Consider the following 14,863-nt stretch of genomic DNA (forward strand, 5'->3'; position numbering starts at 1 on the left):
TTGATATCTTCCTGCAGTTTACAGCTATCCTGCTCGCTATCAACCACACGGCCAACTTTTGTGTCGTCTTCAAACACGTTGATCATTCCCCCTACATTTGCACCCAGATCAGTAATATATACCACAAAAAGCAAGGGACCTAGTAGTGAGCCCCGTAGAACTCCACTGGAAACAGCCTTCCAGTTGCAAAAACACCTGTCAACAAAAACCTTTGTTTTCTGCCACTGTGCCAATTTTGTATCCAGCTTACTACATTCCCTGGATCCCATGGGCTTTTTTTTTGAGGTGATGTTTGTTCTGAGCCCAACAATTTTGACAATCATCAGACTACTCGATAGGTTAATGGAGGGAAGAAAACCCTGAAATCATTTAAGGGTTTTAAATCATTCGTAGGGGAAGTGGTGGCATAGTGGTAATGTCACTGAACTAGTAATACAGAGGCCTAGGCTAATGCCCTGGGGAGCACGCTTCTCTCACCTTCACCTGGACCATCTCCGACACTTCCCTTCCTTCCACGACTTCCCTGTCTCCATCTCTGGGGAAAGTCTGTCCACTAATGTTCACTATAAGCCCAACGACTCCCACAGCTACCTCGACTACACTTCCTCACACCCTGTACCCTGTAAGAACTCTATTCTATTTTTCCAGTTCCTCCATCTCCAACACATCTGCTCTGATGATGCCACCTTCGACAACAACGCTTCTGATATGTCTTCCTTTCTCCTCAACCGAGGACTCTCCCACACGGTGGTTGACAGGGCTCTCATCTGTGTCTGACCCATTTCCCACACTTCTGCCCTCACCCCGTCCCCTCCCTCCCAGAACTGCGACAGGGTTGCCCTTGTCCTCCCTTTCCACCCCACCAACCTTCACATCCAAAGGATCATCCTCCGCCATTTCTGCCACCTCCAGCATAATGCCATCACCAAACGCATCTTCCTCTCCCCTCCCCTGTCAGCATTTCAAAGGGATCATTCCCTCCATGACACCCTGGTCCACTCCTCCATCACCCCAACACCTCGTTCCCTTCCTACGGCACCTTCCGATGCAGTCACAGGAGGTGTAATACCTGCCCTTTTACCTCCTCTCTCCTCACCATCTAAGGCCCCAAACACTCCATCCAGGTGAAGTGGCGATTTGCTTGTACTTCTTTCAATTTAGTACCCTGTATCCGCTGCTCACAATGCGGTCACCTCTACACTGGGGAGACCAAACGCAGATTGGGTGCCCGCTTTGCGGAATACCTCCACTCAGTCCACAAGCATGACCCCGAGCCTCTGGTTGCTTGCTATTTTAATTCACCACCTTGCTCCCATGCCAACATTTCTGTCTTTGGCCTGCTGCAGTGTTCCAGTGAACCACAATGCAAACACAAGGAACAGCACCTCATCTTCCGATTAGGCACTTTACAGCCTTCTGGACTCAACAATTGCAGAGTGTGACTGCCTTTTTTATTTTATTTTATTTTTCTCTCCATGTGCCTGTTGTAAACTTGTTTTTCAGGTTTTTGCTTTTGGACAGAGCTGTTCATTATTCTGCCATTAACACTCTCTCTGGACAATGCTTTGTCTCTTCATACAACTATTAGCACTCACTTTGCCTGTGCTCCATGACATCTTTGTCATTTAATCTCTCCTGTCCTCTGCCCTATCATACACCTTCCCTTTTGTTCTTCTTCCCCCCTCCCCCTTTTCACGTGCTCAAAGCCTATTACGTTTCTAACCTTTGCCAGTTCTGATGAAAGGCCACAGACCTGAAATGTGAACTCTGTTTCTCTCTCCACAGACCCTGCCAGACCTGCTGAGTATTTCCAGCACCTTCTGTTTTTATTAATGTTCTGAGGACAAGGGTTTGAATTCCACCATGGCAAATGGTGAAATTTGAATTTAATTAATAAATCTGGAATTAAAAGCTAGTCTAATTGTGACCATGAAACCATTGTTGATTGTTGTAAAAACCCATCTGGTTCACTAATGTCCTTTAGGGAAGGAAACCTGCCGTCCTTACCTGGTCTGACCTACATGTGACCCCAGACCCATAGCAATGTGGTCGACTTTTAACTGCCCTCTGAAATGGCCCAGCAAGCCACTCAGCTGCATCAAACTGCTACGAAGTTCAAGAAAAGGAATGAAACTGGACAGACCACCCGACATTGACCTAGGCACCGGAGAGGACAACAGCAAACCCAGCCCTGTCAACTCAGCAAAGTCCTCCTTAGTAACATCTGGGAACTTGTGCCAAAATTAGGAGAGATGTCCCACAGACCAGTCAAGCAACTGCCTGACATAGTCATATTCACAGAATCATACCTAAAAGTCAATGTCCCAGACACCGCCATCACCATCCCTGGGTATGTCCTGTCCCACTGGCAGGAGAGACCCAGAAGAAGTGGAGACACAGTGGTATACAGTTGAGCGGGAGTTGCCCTAGGAGTGCTCAACATTGAGTCCAGACCCCATGGCATCTCATGGCATCATGTCAAACATGGGCAAGGAAACCTCCTGCTGATTGCCACCAACCGCCAACCCCTCAGCTGATGAATTTTCTTTTTTTATTTATTCATTTTTCATGGGATGTGGGCATCGCTGGCCAGGCCAGCATTTATTGCCCATTCCTAATTGCCTTTGAGAAGGTGGTGGTGAGCTGCCTTCTTGAACCGTTGCAGTCCATGTAGGTTTGGTACACCCATAGTGTTATTAGGAAGGGAGTTCCAGGATTTTGACCCAGCGACAGTGAAGGAATGGCAGTAGAGTTCCAAGTCAGGATGGTGTGTAGCTTGGAGGGGAAATTTCAGGTGTAGGTGTTCCGACGCATCTGCTGCCCTTGTCCTTCTAGCTGGCAGAGGTCACGGATTTGGAAGGTGCTGCCTGAGTATCCTTGGTGCGTTGCTGCAGTGCATCTTGTAGATGGTACACACTGCAGCCACTGTGCGTCGGTAGTGGAGGGAGTGAATGTTTGTGGATGGGGTGCCAATCAAGTGGGCTGTTTGCCCTGGACGGTGTCGAGCTTCTTGAGTGTTGTTGGAGCTGCACCCATGCAGGCAAGTGGAGAATGTTCCATCACACTCCTGACTTGTGCCTTGTAGATGGTGGACAGGCTTTGGGGAGTCAGTAGGTGAGTTACTCACCGCAGGATTCCAAGCCTCTGACCTGCTGTTTAGCCACAGTATTTATATGGCTACTCCAGTTCAGTTTCTGGTCAATGGTAACCCCCAGGATGTTGAATCAGTGCTTTTCCATGTTGAACACCGTTTGGAAGAAGCACTGAGGGTAGCAAGGGCAGAGGATGTACTCTGGGTGGGGGTCTTCAATGTCCATCACCAAGAGTGGCTATGTAGCACCACCACTGACTGAGCTGGTCGAGTCCTAAAGGACATTGCTGCTAGACTCGGGCTGCGGCAGATGGTGAGGGAACCAACAAGAGGGAAAAACCTACTTGACCTCATCCTCACCAATCTACCTGTCACAGATGCATCTGTCCATGACAGTTTAGGTAGGAGTGACCACCACACAGTCCTTGTGGAGACAAAGTCCCGTCTTCACATTGAGGATGCCTTCCATCGTGTTGTGTGGCATTACCACTGTGCTTAATGGGATAGGTTTTGAACAGATCTCGCAACTTAAAACTGGGCATCCATGAGGCGCTATGGGCCATCAGCAGCGGCAGAATTGTAGTTAACCACAATCTGTAACTGCGTGGCTCGGCATATTCCCCCCTTTACCATTTCCATCAAGCCGGGGGACAAACCCTGGTTCAATGAAGAGTGCAAGAGGGTATGCCAGGAGCAGCACCAGGCATACCTCAAGATGACGCGTCAGCCTGGTGAAGCTACAACATAGGACTGCTTGCATGCCAAACTGTGTAAGTAGCGTGCAATAGAGCGAAGCGAACCCACAATCAATGGATCAGATCTAAGCTCTGCAGTCCTGCCACATTCAGCCGTGAATGGTCATGGACAATTAAACAACTAACAGGAGGAGGAGTCTCCACAAATATCCCCATCCTCAATGATGGGGGATCCCAGCACATCAGTCAAAAGACATGGCTGAAGCATTTGCATCCATCTTCAGCCAGAGGTGCCGAATGGATGATCCATCTCGGCTTCCTTCTGAGCCCAAGCATCGCAAATCATCAGCCAATCCAATTCACTCCACATGATATCAAGAAACATCTGAAGATACTGGATACTGTAAAGGCTATGGGCCCTGACAATATTCCGGCAATAGTATTGACTTGACCTCTCAAGGATTGGTTAAAAAAAATCTGATATTCGCAGCTGAAAATTTGAAGGTTTAACAAGAATGTGTAATTGGCAGGAATGTTTATGAATTTGGCAGTAATGTGTAGTGCTTTAGGGGCCAGCCAGCCCCATGTTGGTTAGTCAGAATAATGAGAGGTTTTTGCTCTTCAACAGAATTCAGCCACAAGTTGGGAAATGTTGATATAGGATACATTTCTTTGTCATGACATGCAGTTTATCAATTTGACACTTCCAATTAAGGGAGCTCCAGTTCCAGATTAGAAAGTGATAGAATAACAACCCAGTAAAATTTATCTTGGCATCTTAAATCACCTGGTTTGGTCATTTACAATTACTCGAGCAGAAACATTTACTGAAATTTCTTAACAGTGGTTAATTCGAACTACACTCAAAAACTAACTTAAAATTGGGACTGTTTTTCTTGCTAGTTTTATCAGTTTTGTGTGTGCAGAGCTTTTGTTTAGAACTGTAAAGTACCATTTCATTGAAAATAATTGTTTACTACTGTTTTCCTACTCCAAGAAGAGAAGCTACTGTAAGTCGAACATTCTGAAAACCTTTTTCCACCGCTTTTTCATGCTGCTGGTAGAATTCATAACATGCTTATTGAGGAAGCTCACTTTGCTTAACTCCCAGCTCTGATCTTGAAGTCGATAAAGAACTACTTCCATTGTCAAAAACCTTCAGTCTTTCTTATTCCCAGTCTATGTATTCATTTTGTTGAAAATTGGCTTGTGTTCATCTTATCCATGAGATATTTATTTTTTCTTACCTTTCCAACAATGCTGGGATTTGACGTATAGATCAGCCATGATCTGACTGAATGATGGAACAGGCTCAAGGGGCTGAGTGTTCCTATGGGATGATTGTGTCATGGATAGAATGCAATTTTTTAGAGCTGAATAAAATTTATTATATTGTTAGGTTGATTTGATATCCTTCAGATTATTTTACCTGATCAGAGTGAGATTTCACCCTTTCTTGGAAGCTTTACTTGTGGTCAGTTATCTTCTTCAGATGATTGAATAAGACGGGTACACTTCTTCATAATGTGATACAGTTTATGCCTCTCTCCCAACCACAAACATGTGTCTCTCATGATTTTCTGACCAAAGATTTAACAGACTGTGGCTTTTCTCTAGAAAAGAGAAGGTTGAGGGGTGATCTGATAGAGGTTGTTAAGATTATGAAAATGTTTGATAGGGTAGATGTAGAGAAGATGTTTCCATTTGTAGGGAAAACAGAACTAAGGTTCACAAATATAAGATAACCACTAATGAATACAATAAGAAATTTAGGAGAAACTTCTTTACCAGAGTGTATAGAATGTGGAACTTGCAAACGGAAAGAGTAGTTGAACCAAATAGCATAGATGCATTAAAGGGGAAGCTAGATAAACACATGAAGGAAAAACCAATAGCAAGATAGGTTGATGGGGTTAGATTAAGAGTGGCAGGAAGCTCGTGTGGAGCCTAAACACTGGCATGAACCTGATAGGCTGAATGGCCTATTTCTTTGCTGCAAATACAGAGGAATTGTATGTAAAACTATGTAAATACAGAAAATTGCAGTGGGTAGGTACTCAAAACTCCCCATAAATGCTCCCATTGGTAATATTCTGTATCAGATTTGCAAACGCTTAAAATTATCTCTTTATTGTCTCATCAATCTCATGCCCAGAGAGATGATTCTGGATTTTACCAAGATCACAAAGGAGGATCACAAGTTGTTTGCTGGGCCTGGAGTGGAGAATCAGGGCAACTAGGGATGGGCAACAAATACTAGCCTTGCCTGTGATGAAATCCCAAGATGAAAAAAAAATGTTTGCAATACATGTGTGAAAGAAATGGTAATAACTGAACTTCCAGCTTTACATGTTCATTTATCCCTTTATTTTAACTGAAGAGATCTCAGCCTTATTTTTTGTAATGTCCAATTCTTTCAGATGTAGGAACTTAGAGTTAATTTATTTCTTTAATATTAGAGCTATGACATAAAATAAATATTTCAATTGACTTTCCCCAGATATTTCATCAAAATTACTGTGGATGATGATCATAAAATTAGAGCCAGCACAGGAGTGATGCCTGGAAGCACTTTTTTACACGAAAGGTAGTGGAAATCTGGAACTCTCTGTCCCAAAAAAGGTGTAAAGGTTAGGCCAATTGAAAATTTCATACTGAGATTGATAGACTTTTGGTTTGGCAAGGGTATTAGGAGATTAAATTAAAATTAAGGAATTAAAATTAATGGACACAAATCATGAGAGCTGCTTCCCCGAATTCCCACTTCTACTTCCAGTGTCCAAAGTTCTGAGTCATGAGCAAAAATGTGAAAACATGGCCTTTATAGCTTAATTGAAATTCTTGCTACAAGTAAGCATTTCATAATTTTTAAAAAAATGTTCTTTGGCTTTGTTGCACTGTATCCTTTTTTGAAGCTTTGTTCAATTGAGGCCAATTTTTTTTTATATATTGTCATCTCTTGCCATTTTCTGCAGCCATTAAGTGATAAATTGAGCTTGTTAGCACTCATTTTTTGGGTGCTACAGTGCCCTTAGAGCTCCAAAATGGTATCTGCAATGGGCGCACACTTCTGGAGCAAATCGTGCTGGTTGTCATATTGGTGAGGGTGTTAGCATGCGTGCAGTGAATGTCTGCCAAAAGTTTGTAGAGGAGGGAGACCATGACATACAATGCTGATATGACACCAGCGGTGCCATTTTGGAGCTCAATAATCCAGCTAACAACATTGCTTAAACTCACACAGCTGAACACCTGCTCAGTGGCAAGAAGGACCCTCCCAACAGCACTATTTAAAGGGATCATCAACTATTTACTGGTTGCTGGCTGATTTCTTCCAGCTGTTGTTACGATTCTACAGATGCCAAATATTGCCATAGCGCTGCTAAGGAGGCCTAGCACCACCTGGCGAGGCACAAATGTACTGCCAGCTGTTTCCTGTGTGGCCCACGCGCTACTCTATCAGGAAAAGGGTGCATGTGAGGTGCCCCAGCGTGTCTCAGAAGGCTGTGAATACTTGCTATCCTGATGTCACATATCCCAACCAGTGGATGTGGTGCCAGGATACCATATTTGGATTACGCGGGTCCAGGCAATGGATTCGTCAATCACTCAGCAAACAACAAATGTGAAGCTGCAAGATGCAGTAGTGTTCCTTAAAGAGCAAGTCACAAAAATTGCAGGTAAGGTAATTTTTAAGAAGTTCTGCTCTCATAAACAGTCCGAAAGTTCTCTAGAATGTTTTTGGAGGTGCTATGATGTGTTTCTGCATTTGCCAGAGAGTGGTACTGCATGCTTACAGGGATATCAGAGGAGTAGGTGACCTGTCCACAAAAAGGTATGGGGAGTAGCAGTGGCAGTGCCTCTGGACTGCAGGATGACAGGGAGATGGAGCAGAGGCTGCAGAGAGGGAACTTCCTGCACCATGCCCTCTTCCAACTTGGAGCCAGACTCTTCCATGCACCTTGGCAGTAATAGGCAGTCTGCCTGGCCAGCCAATGAAGCCAGCATCTCAGTGTGCATGCCCATCAACACTCTCCTGTATGCTGCCGCACAAGGTCCTCATCTGAGTCCTCTGTAGCAGAGCTCGGCTGAGACCTCTGTCTCCAGGAAGCTGGAAAATGAACCATCTTTTACTCCCGGCCCACTCATGCTCGCATGACTCACCATGTGCTGTTCCCAACTCTATAACTAAGCTCCTAGATATGTGCAATGCCAGAATTTGAGCTGGTAGCTGCAACTGTCAGATCAAGTGATGGGGCCTCCTCATTAGTGCTGAGCTGTTGCTCTCTCTCTTCCTCCTTGGGCTGCTCTGGCTGGACAGGCAGCAGATCTTGGGTGTCTGAAAGCAGGAAATTAGAAGGGGAAGGTTGGGGTGAGGGAAAGGGGGGTTTGGGTGGGAAGCAAGAAGTCCATGGTCACACCATCTCAGTTTGCACATCATTTCATATATCAAGATGAGGTTGAGTTACAAGTTGAGAAGGGACATAAGGCAGGAACATACCATCATCTTCAATGTTCTCAGTGACGCTGGATAACACAGACTCTGTCTCTGTCGGTCTCATGATGCTGAAAGCCAACTCCTTCCTAGGGCTCAGGAGATGATCCTTGTCTCCCTCCAGTTTTGCTCTGTTCATATCTATTGTGTGCGACCTTGTCCTGAAAGAGAGAAGGTAGAATGCCAGTGATTGTGTGCTACTGTGTTTGGGTGATGTTTCTGCCATAGCTAAATAGCTGGAGGTATGCCGGGACAGTGAGAGGCGGGTATGAGGCTGGCAGAATTGGTATGTGTGTAAAGGTAAGATGGAGTATCTGGATAGTAAGCTTGAGTCCTGAGTGCAAGGGAGGGCTGATGGGTGATTGATGGCGATGTGATGCATTGCGCAATGTGAGAGGTTGGTGGAGTGGTGGTAGGAGACGTCATGTGAAGATACATTGGCTGACTTTGAACACCCATGTGTTACCATTAGACATCTTGTGGCAATGCTGCCAGGTCCTCAGGTCAGACACCTGGAATTGACCTCCCTGGCCTCCCGTGGAACCACAGCATCTCTCCTTCTACCCAGCTCCACCATTAATGGCTCCAGTGCCCTATCCGTCACCCTGGAACCCTCTCTCTGCTTTGGTGTTCAATTTTCCATTGTTTAAATTCCACCAATATTATTCAGTGCAGGTTCTCTTTAAGAGGGAAAGCCTGCCTTTAAGAACATTAGGCTGGTTGCACCACATGGTGTCTGCACAATGCTGTCTGCTTCTTGCTGAACACAGAGGCAGCTGGCAGTGTGAAGAAGAAGGAAGCCGCGCAGGCTCCACTCATCCACATGCTATTATCATGCAGATGAGATAGGTGCACCAAATTTATCTGCATAACCACCTCATTCGGAACCAGCACCAGCAGATCAAAATCGTGACCACTGTGCCCAAAAACTGGGGCATGAATTTCCAGCTCGACATGTGTTTGGTGCATTCTATAGTTGTTTCAAGTTGCAAAAGTCTACAAGGAGTGGTGTGGCAGGTGCTGAAGGATTTTTTGCTACCTTCAAGGCTTCTGTACAAAGAGTTGCTCCCAAATATGGCTGCACTTAAAGGCATTCTCCTTGGAGAATGAACAGAGGTGACGCAGAGCAGGACAAGCTGCTAGATGATGGAGGAGGAGAAGGGGGAAATGAGCTGTCAGCAGGAGGCCATATCTACCTAGGGTGTTCAGGGAGAAATTCTACGACATGAACCTCAGTGAGGAATGATGCGTGAAAAGTCCGCCCTTCAGTAAGGATGTCTTCTCTGAAATCTGCCACCTGCAGCACCATTAATGCAACCTCAGAGCAGGGTGAGAACTGCATCACTAGTGGCTGTGAAGGCGACCGTGGTAATGAACCTTTATGCATCTGGGTTCTACCAGGCTGGAGCTGAAGATAGTTGCAGCATCTCTCTCTTGCCAGAGACAAGCAGGTGGTGCGAGCATGTGGCTTCATGAGGATTGCAGACTTTCCCACGGTGCAGTGTGTCATTAATTGCAAGCACATCATTTTGCATGTGTCCACTCTGCCCTATACCGGAACTGAAAGGGGTTCCACTCCCTCAACATCCAGTTGGTGTGTGACCATAGGCAGCACATCATGCAGCTCAATGGCAGCAGTTAAGATGCCTTCATTCTGCGGCAATCCACTGTGCCAATTTCATTCAAGCCACTGTGACATCTGTTCTGATGAAAGGTCACAGAACTGAAACGTTAACTCTGTTTCTCTCACCACAGGTGTTGCCAGACCTGCTGAGTATTTCCTGCACATTCTGTTTTATTTCAGATTTCCAGCATCTACAGTATTTTGCTTTTATTTTTCTGTATAACAGATATCATGTTGATAATACAAGTGAGAAACAGACTGAATATAGAAAGTTCCGAGGGGAAGTGAAAAGAGAAATAAGAGGGACAAAGAGAGATTTTTTTTTTATTCATTCACGGGATGTGGGCGTCGCTGGCGAGGCCAGCATTTATTGCCCATCCCTAATTGCCCTTGAGAAGGTGGTGGTGAGCTGCCTTCTTGAACCGCTGCAGTCCATGTGGGGTAGGTACACCCACAGCGCTGTTAGGAAGGGAGTGCCAGGATTTTGACCCAGCGACAGTGAAGGAACGGCGATATAGTTCCAAGTCAGGGTGGTGTGTGACTTGGTGGGGAACTTGCAGGTGGTGGTGTTCCCATGTATTTGCTGACCTTGTCCTTCTAGTTGGTAGAGGTCGCGGGTTTGGAAGGTGCTGTCGAAGGAGCCTTGGTGCATTGTTGCAGTGCATCTTGTAAATGGTACACACTGCTGCCAATGTGCGTCGGTGGTGGAGGGAGTGAATGTTTGTAGATGGGGTGCCAATCAAGCGGGCCGCTTTGTCCTGGATGGTGTCGAGCTTCTTGAGTGTTGTTGGAGCTGCACCCATCCAGGCAAGTGGAGAGTATTCCAACACACTCCTGACTTGTGCCTTGTAGATTGTGGACAGGCTTTGGGGAGTCAGGAGGTGAGTTACTCGCCTCAGGATTCCTAGCCTCTGACCTGCTCTTGTAGCCACGGTATTTATATGGCTACTCCAGTTCAGTTTTCGGATAATGGTAGCCCCTAGGATGTTGATGGAAGGGGATTCAGCGATGGTAATGCCATTGAATGTCAAGGGGAGATGGTTAGATTCTCTTTTGTTGGAGATGGTCATTGCCTGGCACTTGTGTGGCGCAAATGTTACTTGCGATTATGAGAATAGACAAGCAACGAACATAAAATGGAATCCAAAAGTCTTCGATAAACATATCAATAGGAGACAGGTTGTAAGTGAAGGGATGGGGCCAATTAGGGGCCTCTTCCACCTGGAAGGACAAGTGCAGCAGATGCATGGGAACACCACCACCTGCAAGTTCCCCTCCAAGCCACACAACATCCTGACTTGGAACCATATCGCCGTTCCTTCATTGACACTGGGTCAAAATCCTGGAACTCCCTTCCTGACAGCACTGTGGGTGTACCTACACCACATGGACTGCAGCCATTCAAGAAGGCAGCTCACCACCACCTTCTCAAGGGCAATTAGGGATGGGCAATAAATGCTGTCCTAGCCAACGACGCCCACATCCCATGAGCGAATAAAAAAAAGATGCATGGAGGCAGAGGGCATGGCTGAGGTACTAAATGAATACTTTGCATCTGTCTTTACCAAGGAAGAAGATACTGTCAAGTCACAGTAAAAGTGGAAGGAGTTGAGATTCTGGATCGACTAAAAATTAATAAAGGGGAGGTGCTGGAAAGGCTGGCTGTACTTAAAGTTGATAAGTCACCAGATCCGGATGGGATGCAACCTAGGTTGCTGAGGGAAGTGAGGGTGAAAATTGTGGAGGTAGTGGCCATAATCTTCCAATCCTCCTTAGATACAGGGGTAGTGCTAGAGGACTGGAGCATTGCAAATGTTATACCCTTGTTCAAAAAAGTGTGTAAGGATAAATCCAGCAACCACAGGCCAGTCAGTTTAACCTTGGTGGTGGGAAATTTTTTAGGAACGATAATCCAGGACAAAATTAACTGTCACTTGGACAACTGTGGATTAATTAAGGAAAGCCAGCACGGATTTGTTAAAGGAAAATTATGTATGTGTTTAACTAATCTGATTGAGTTTTTTTGATAAAGTAACAGTGAGTGTTGGTGTGGGTGATAAGGTTGATGTGGTGTATATGGACTTACAAAAGGCTTTTGATAAAATACTACATAACAGGCTTGCCAGCAAAGTTGAAGCCCATAGGATAAAAAGGGAAATGGTAACATAGATACAAATTGGCTAAAGGGCAGGAAACAGAGTAGTGCCAAACAGTTGTTTTTCAGACTGGAGGAAGGTATGCAATGAGATTCCCCAGGGGTCGGTTCTAGGATCACTGCTTTTCGTGATATATATCAATGACATGGACTTGGGTAAATCAAGCACAACTTGTAAATTTGCAGCTGATACAAAACTTGGCAGTGTAGCGAACAGTGAGGAGGATGGTGATAGACTTCAAGAGGACATAGACTGATGAAATGGACGGACACATGGCAGATGAAATTTAATGGAGAGAATGGGCGGCACAGTGGCGCAGTGGTTAATACCGCAGCCTCACAGCTCCAGCGACCTGGGTTCAATTCTGGGTACTGCCTGTGTGGAGTTTGCAAGTTCTCCCTGTGTCTGCGTGGGTTTTTGCCGGGTGCTCCGGTTTCCTGCCACCACCAAAGACTTGCAGTTGATAGGTAAATTGGCCATTATAAATTGCCCCTAGTAGAGGTAGGTGGTAGGGGTATATAGGGACAGATGGGGATGTTGTCGGAATATGGGATTAGTGTAGGATTAGTATAAAATGGGTGGTTGATGATCAGCACAGTCTTGGTGGGCCGAAAGGCCTGTTTCAGTGCTGTATCTCTTAAAAAAAAGAAGTGTGAACTAATACATTTAGGTAGGAAGAAGAAGAGGCAATATAAAATAAAGGGTACAATTCTAAAGTGGGTGCAGGAACAGAGATACCTGTGGGTATATGTGCACAAATCATTGAAGGTGGCAGGGCAAGTTGAAAAAGTGATAAAGTGCTTAAAAGGCATACAGGATATAGGGCTTGATAAGTAGAGGCATAGAGTACAAAAGCAAGGAAGTTATGATGAATCTTTATAAAGCACTGGTTTGGCCACAACTGGAGTATTATGTCCAATTCTGGGCACCCACTTTAGGAAGGTGTGAAGGCCTTAGAGAGCATGCAGAAAAGATTTACTAGAATGATTCCAGTTATGTGGATAGATTGGAGAGGCTGAGGTTGTTCTCTTTAGCGTTGTGAAGGTTGAGAGGAGATTTAATTGAGGTGTTCAAAATCATGAGGGGTCTAGACGGAGTAGATTGAGAAAAACTGTTCCCATTGGCAGAAGGGCCTAGAACCAGAAGTCACAGATTTAAGGTAATTGGCAAAAGAACCAATGGTGACATGAGGGGAAACTTTTTAAGCAGCAATTGTGTATGATCTGGAATGCACTGCCTGAAATGGTGGTGGAGGCAGATTCAATTGTGGCTTTCAAAAGGAAATTAGATAAGTACATGAAGGGAAAAAAAATGCAGGTCTCCAGGGAAAGGGCAGGGGAGTAGGACTCGCCATATTGCTCTTGCAGATGCACCTCCTCTTTAAGAGATGCAGGTTAGCTTTAAGCTGTGCAGTCTAGCTTTAAGTGTTGTTAGGAAGTTACAATGTTGGGTTGCCTGCTGATGTGTGCAATCAACGCACAGCATGGTTAGCACTGACTGCACACTGCAATCATTCAAATAAGCAGGCAGTACAAACTTGATGTGCTGTCTGCATTACATTGAATGTCACGTTAATCATGCATTGCAATCCTTGCACCTGTTTTCTGGGGCTATTCAACTTACGTCCCATCTGTGTGATACAGAACTGTGGTAAGTAACTGTTCTTAACTCATACTGTTTTTTTTTTATTCTCTCCTGGGACGTGGGCATTGCTGGCAAGGCCAGAATTTATTGCCCATCCCTAATTGCCCTTGAGATGATTGTATATTCAAACTGTCTGACAGGGACTAAGGAAAATCTTCAAAGCTAAGAGGTGTCAATTGTACCCATCCTACACACATGCTAAAATATTCCAGAATTGAATGGCTTCTTCTGAAACAATGAAGGTGTAAAGTAGTTAAGTGCTGGGCCATTGTGTGATCACCATGGGGAAGAGATCAAAGCGTCTCCTAACCAGAGGCAAGAAGTGCTAGGATCGTGTTCTAGCGAGTCACATAACTAGGGAAGTAGAGAGGGTTTTAAACTAAATAGTGAGGGCAAGGGATCAAATTTGGGAAGATATGTTAATCTTTATCAAGGATGCTTGCAAGCGAAACATGAAGGCCCTAAATGTTGACTATCACACTTGGGAGTTGCTCGCTTGCGAAAGAGGGAAATGGCAACACATCTTGTGGACTGGTGTGCACTACCATGACAACCAGTTGCTACAGCAGCTTGGCAACAGGCGCCAATGTCAAAAACAACAACGCACAGCATCACTTGGCAGCTTCACTTGGCAACTTCACTTGCAGCACTTGTGGCAAAACCTGCCTATCAAGGATTGGCCATCACAGCCATCAACAAAGGTGCACCAAGAGAAGACACCCCACCTAAATGAATTGTTTGTTGCACATCCATCATCTTTCATAGATGGAAGAATGCCAACTAACGAGCACTAAAAGGACCCGCTTCACTGATGCCCCCCAAGGCTCGGCATCTGTGTGAAGCTGAGCATTGTTAGGCCTGTTCCCAATGGGGACTGGCCACACCTATCACTGCTCCATTACTTTCTCCGACACATCTGCACCATGCTCATCAGCTGATGCTACCTGTTCTAAATGCACGTCAATGCCTACCGACATGAGTGTAGCTGCGCTGGTGGAGGGTGCGCTGGACAGATGTGACGATGCCTCCTCAGATGGTGACTCCTCCTCTATTCCTTCTCCTGGCTGGGGAATCTGAAACATGATGGCAGAGCCTCAGGATAAGAGGTTGATCATTTAAGATTGAGATGAAGAGAAAAGTGATTGCAACTCCTCCTCT

The sequence above is a fragment of the Heterodontus francisci genome, chromosome 1, assembly GCF_036365525.1.
Source record: "Heterodontus francisci isolate sHetFra1 chromosome 1, sHetFra1.hap1, whole genome shotgun sequence".
Taxonomy (NCBI): Eukaryota; Metazoa; Chordata; class Chondrichthyes; order Heterodontiformes; family Heterodontidae; genus Heterodontus; species Heterodontus francisci.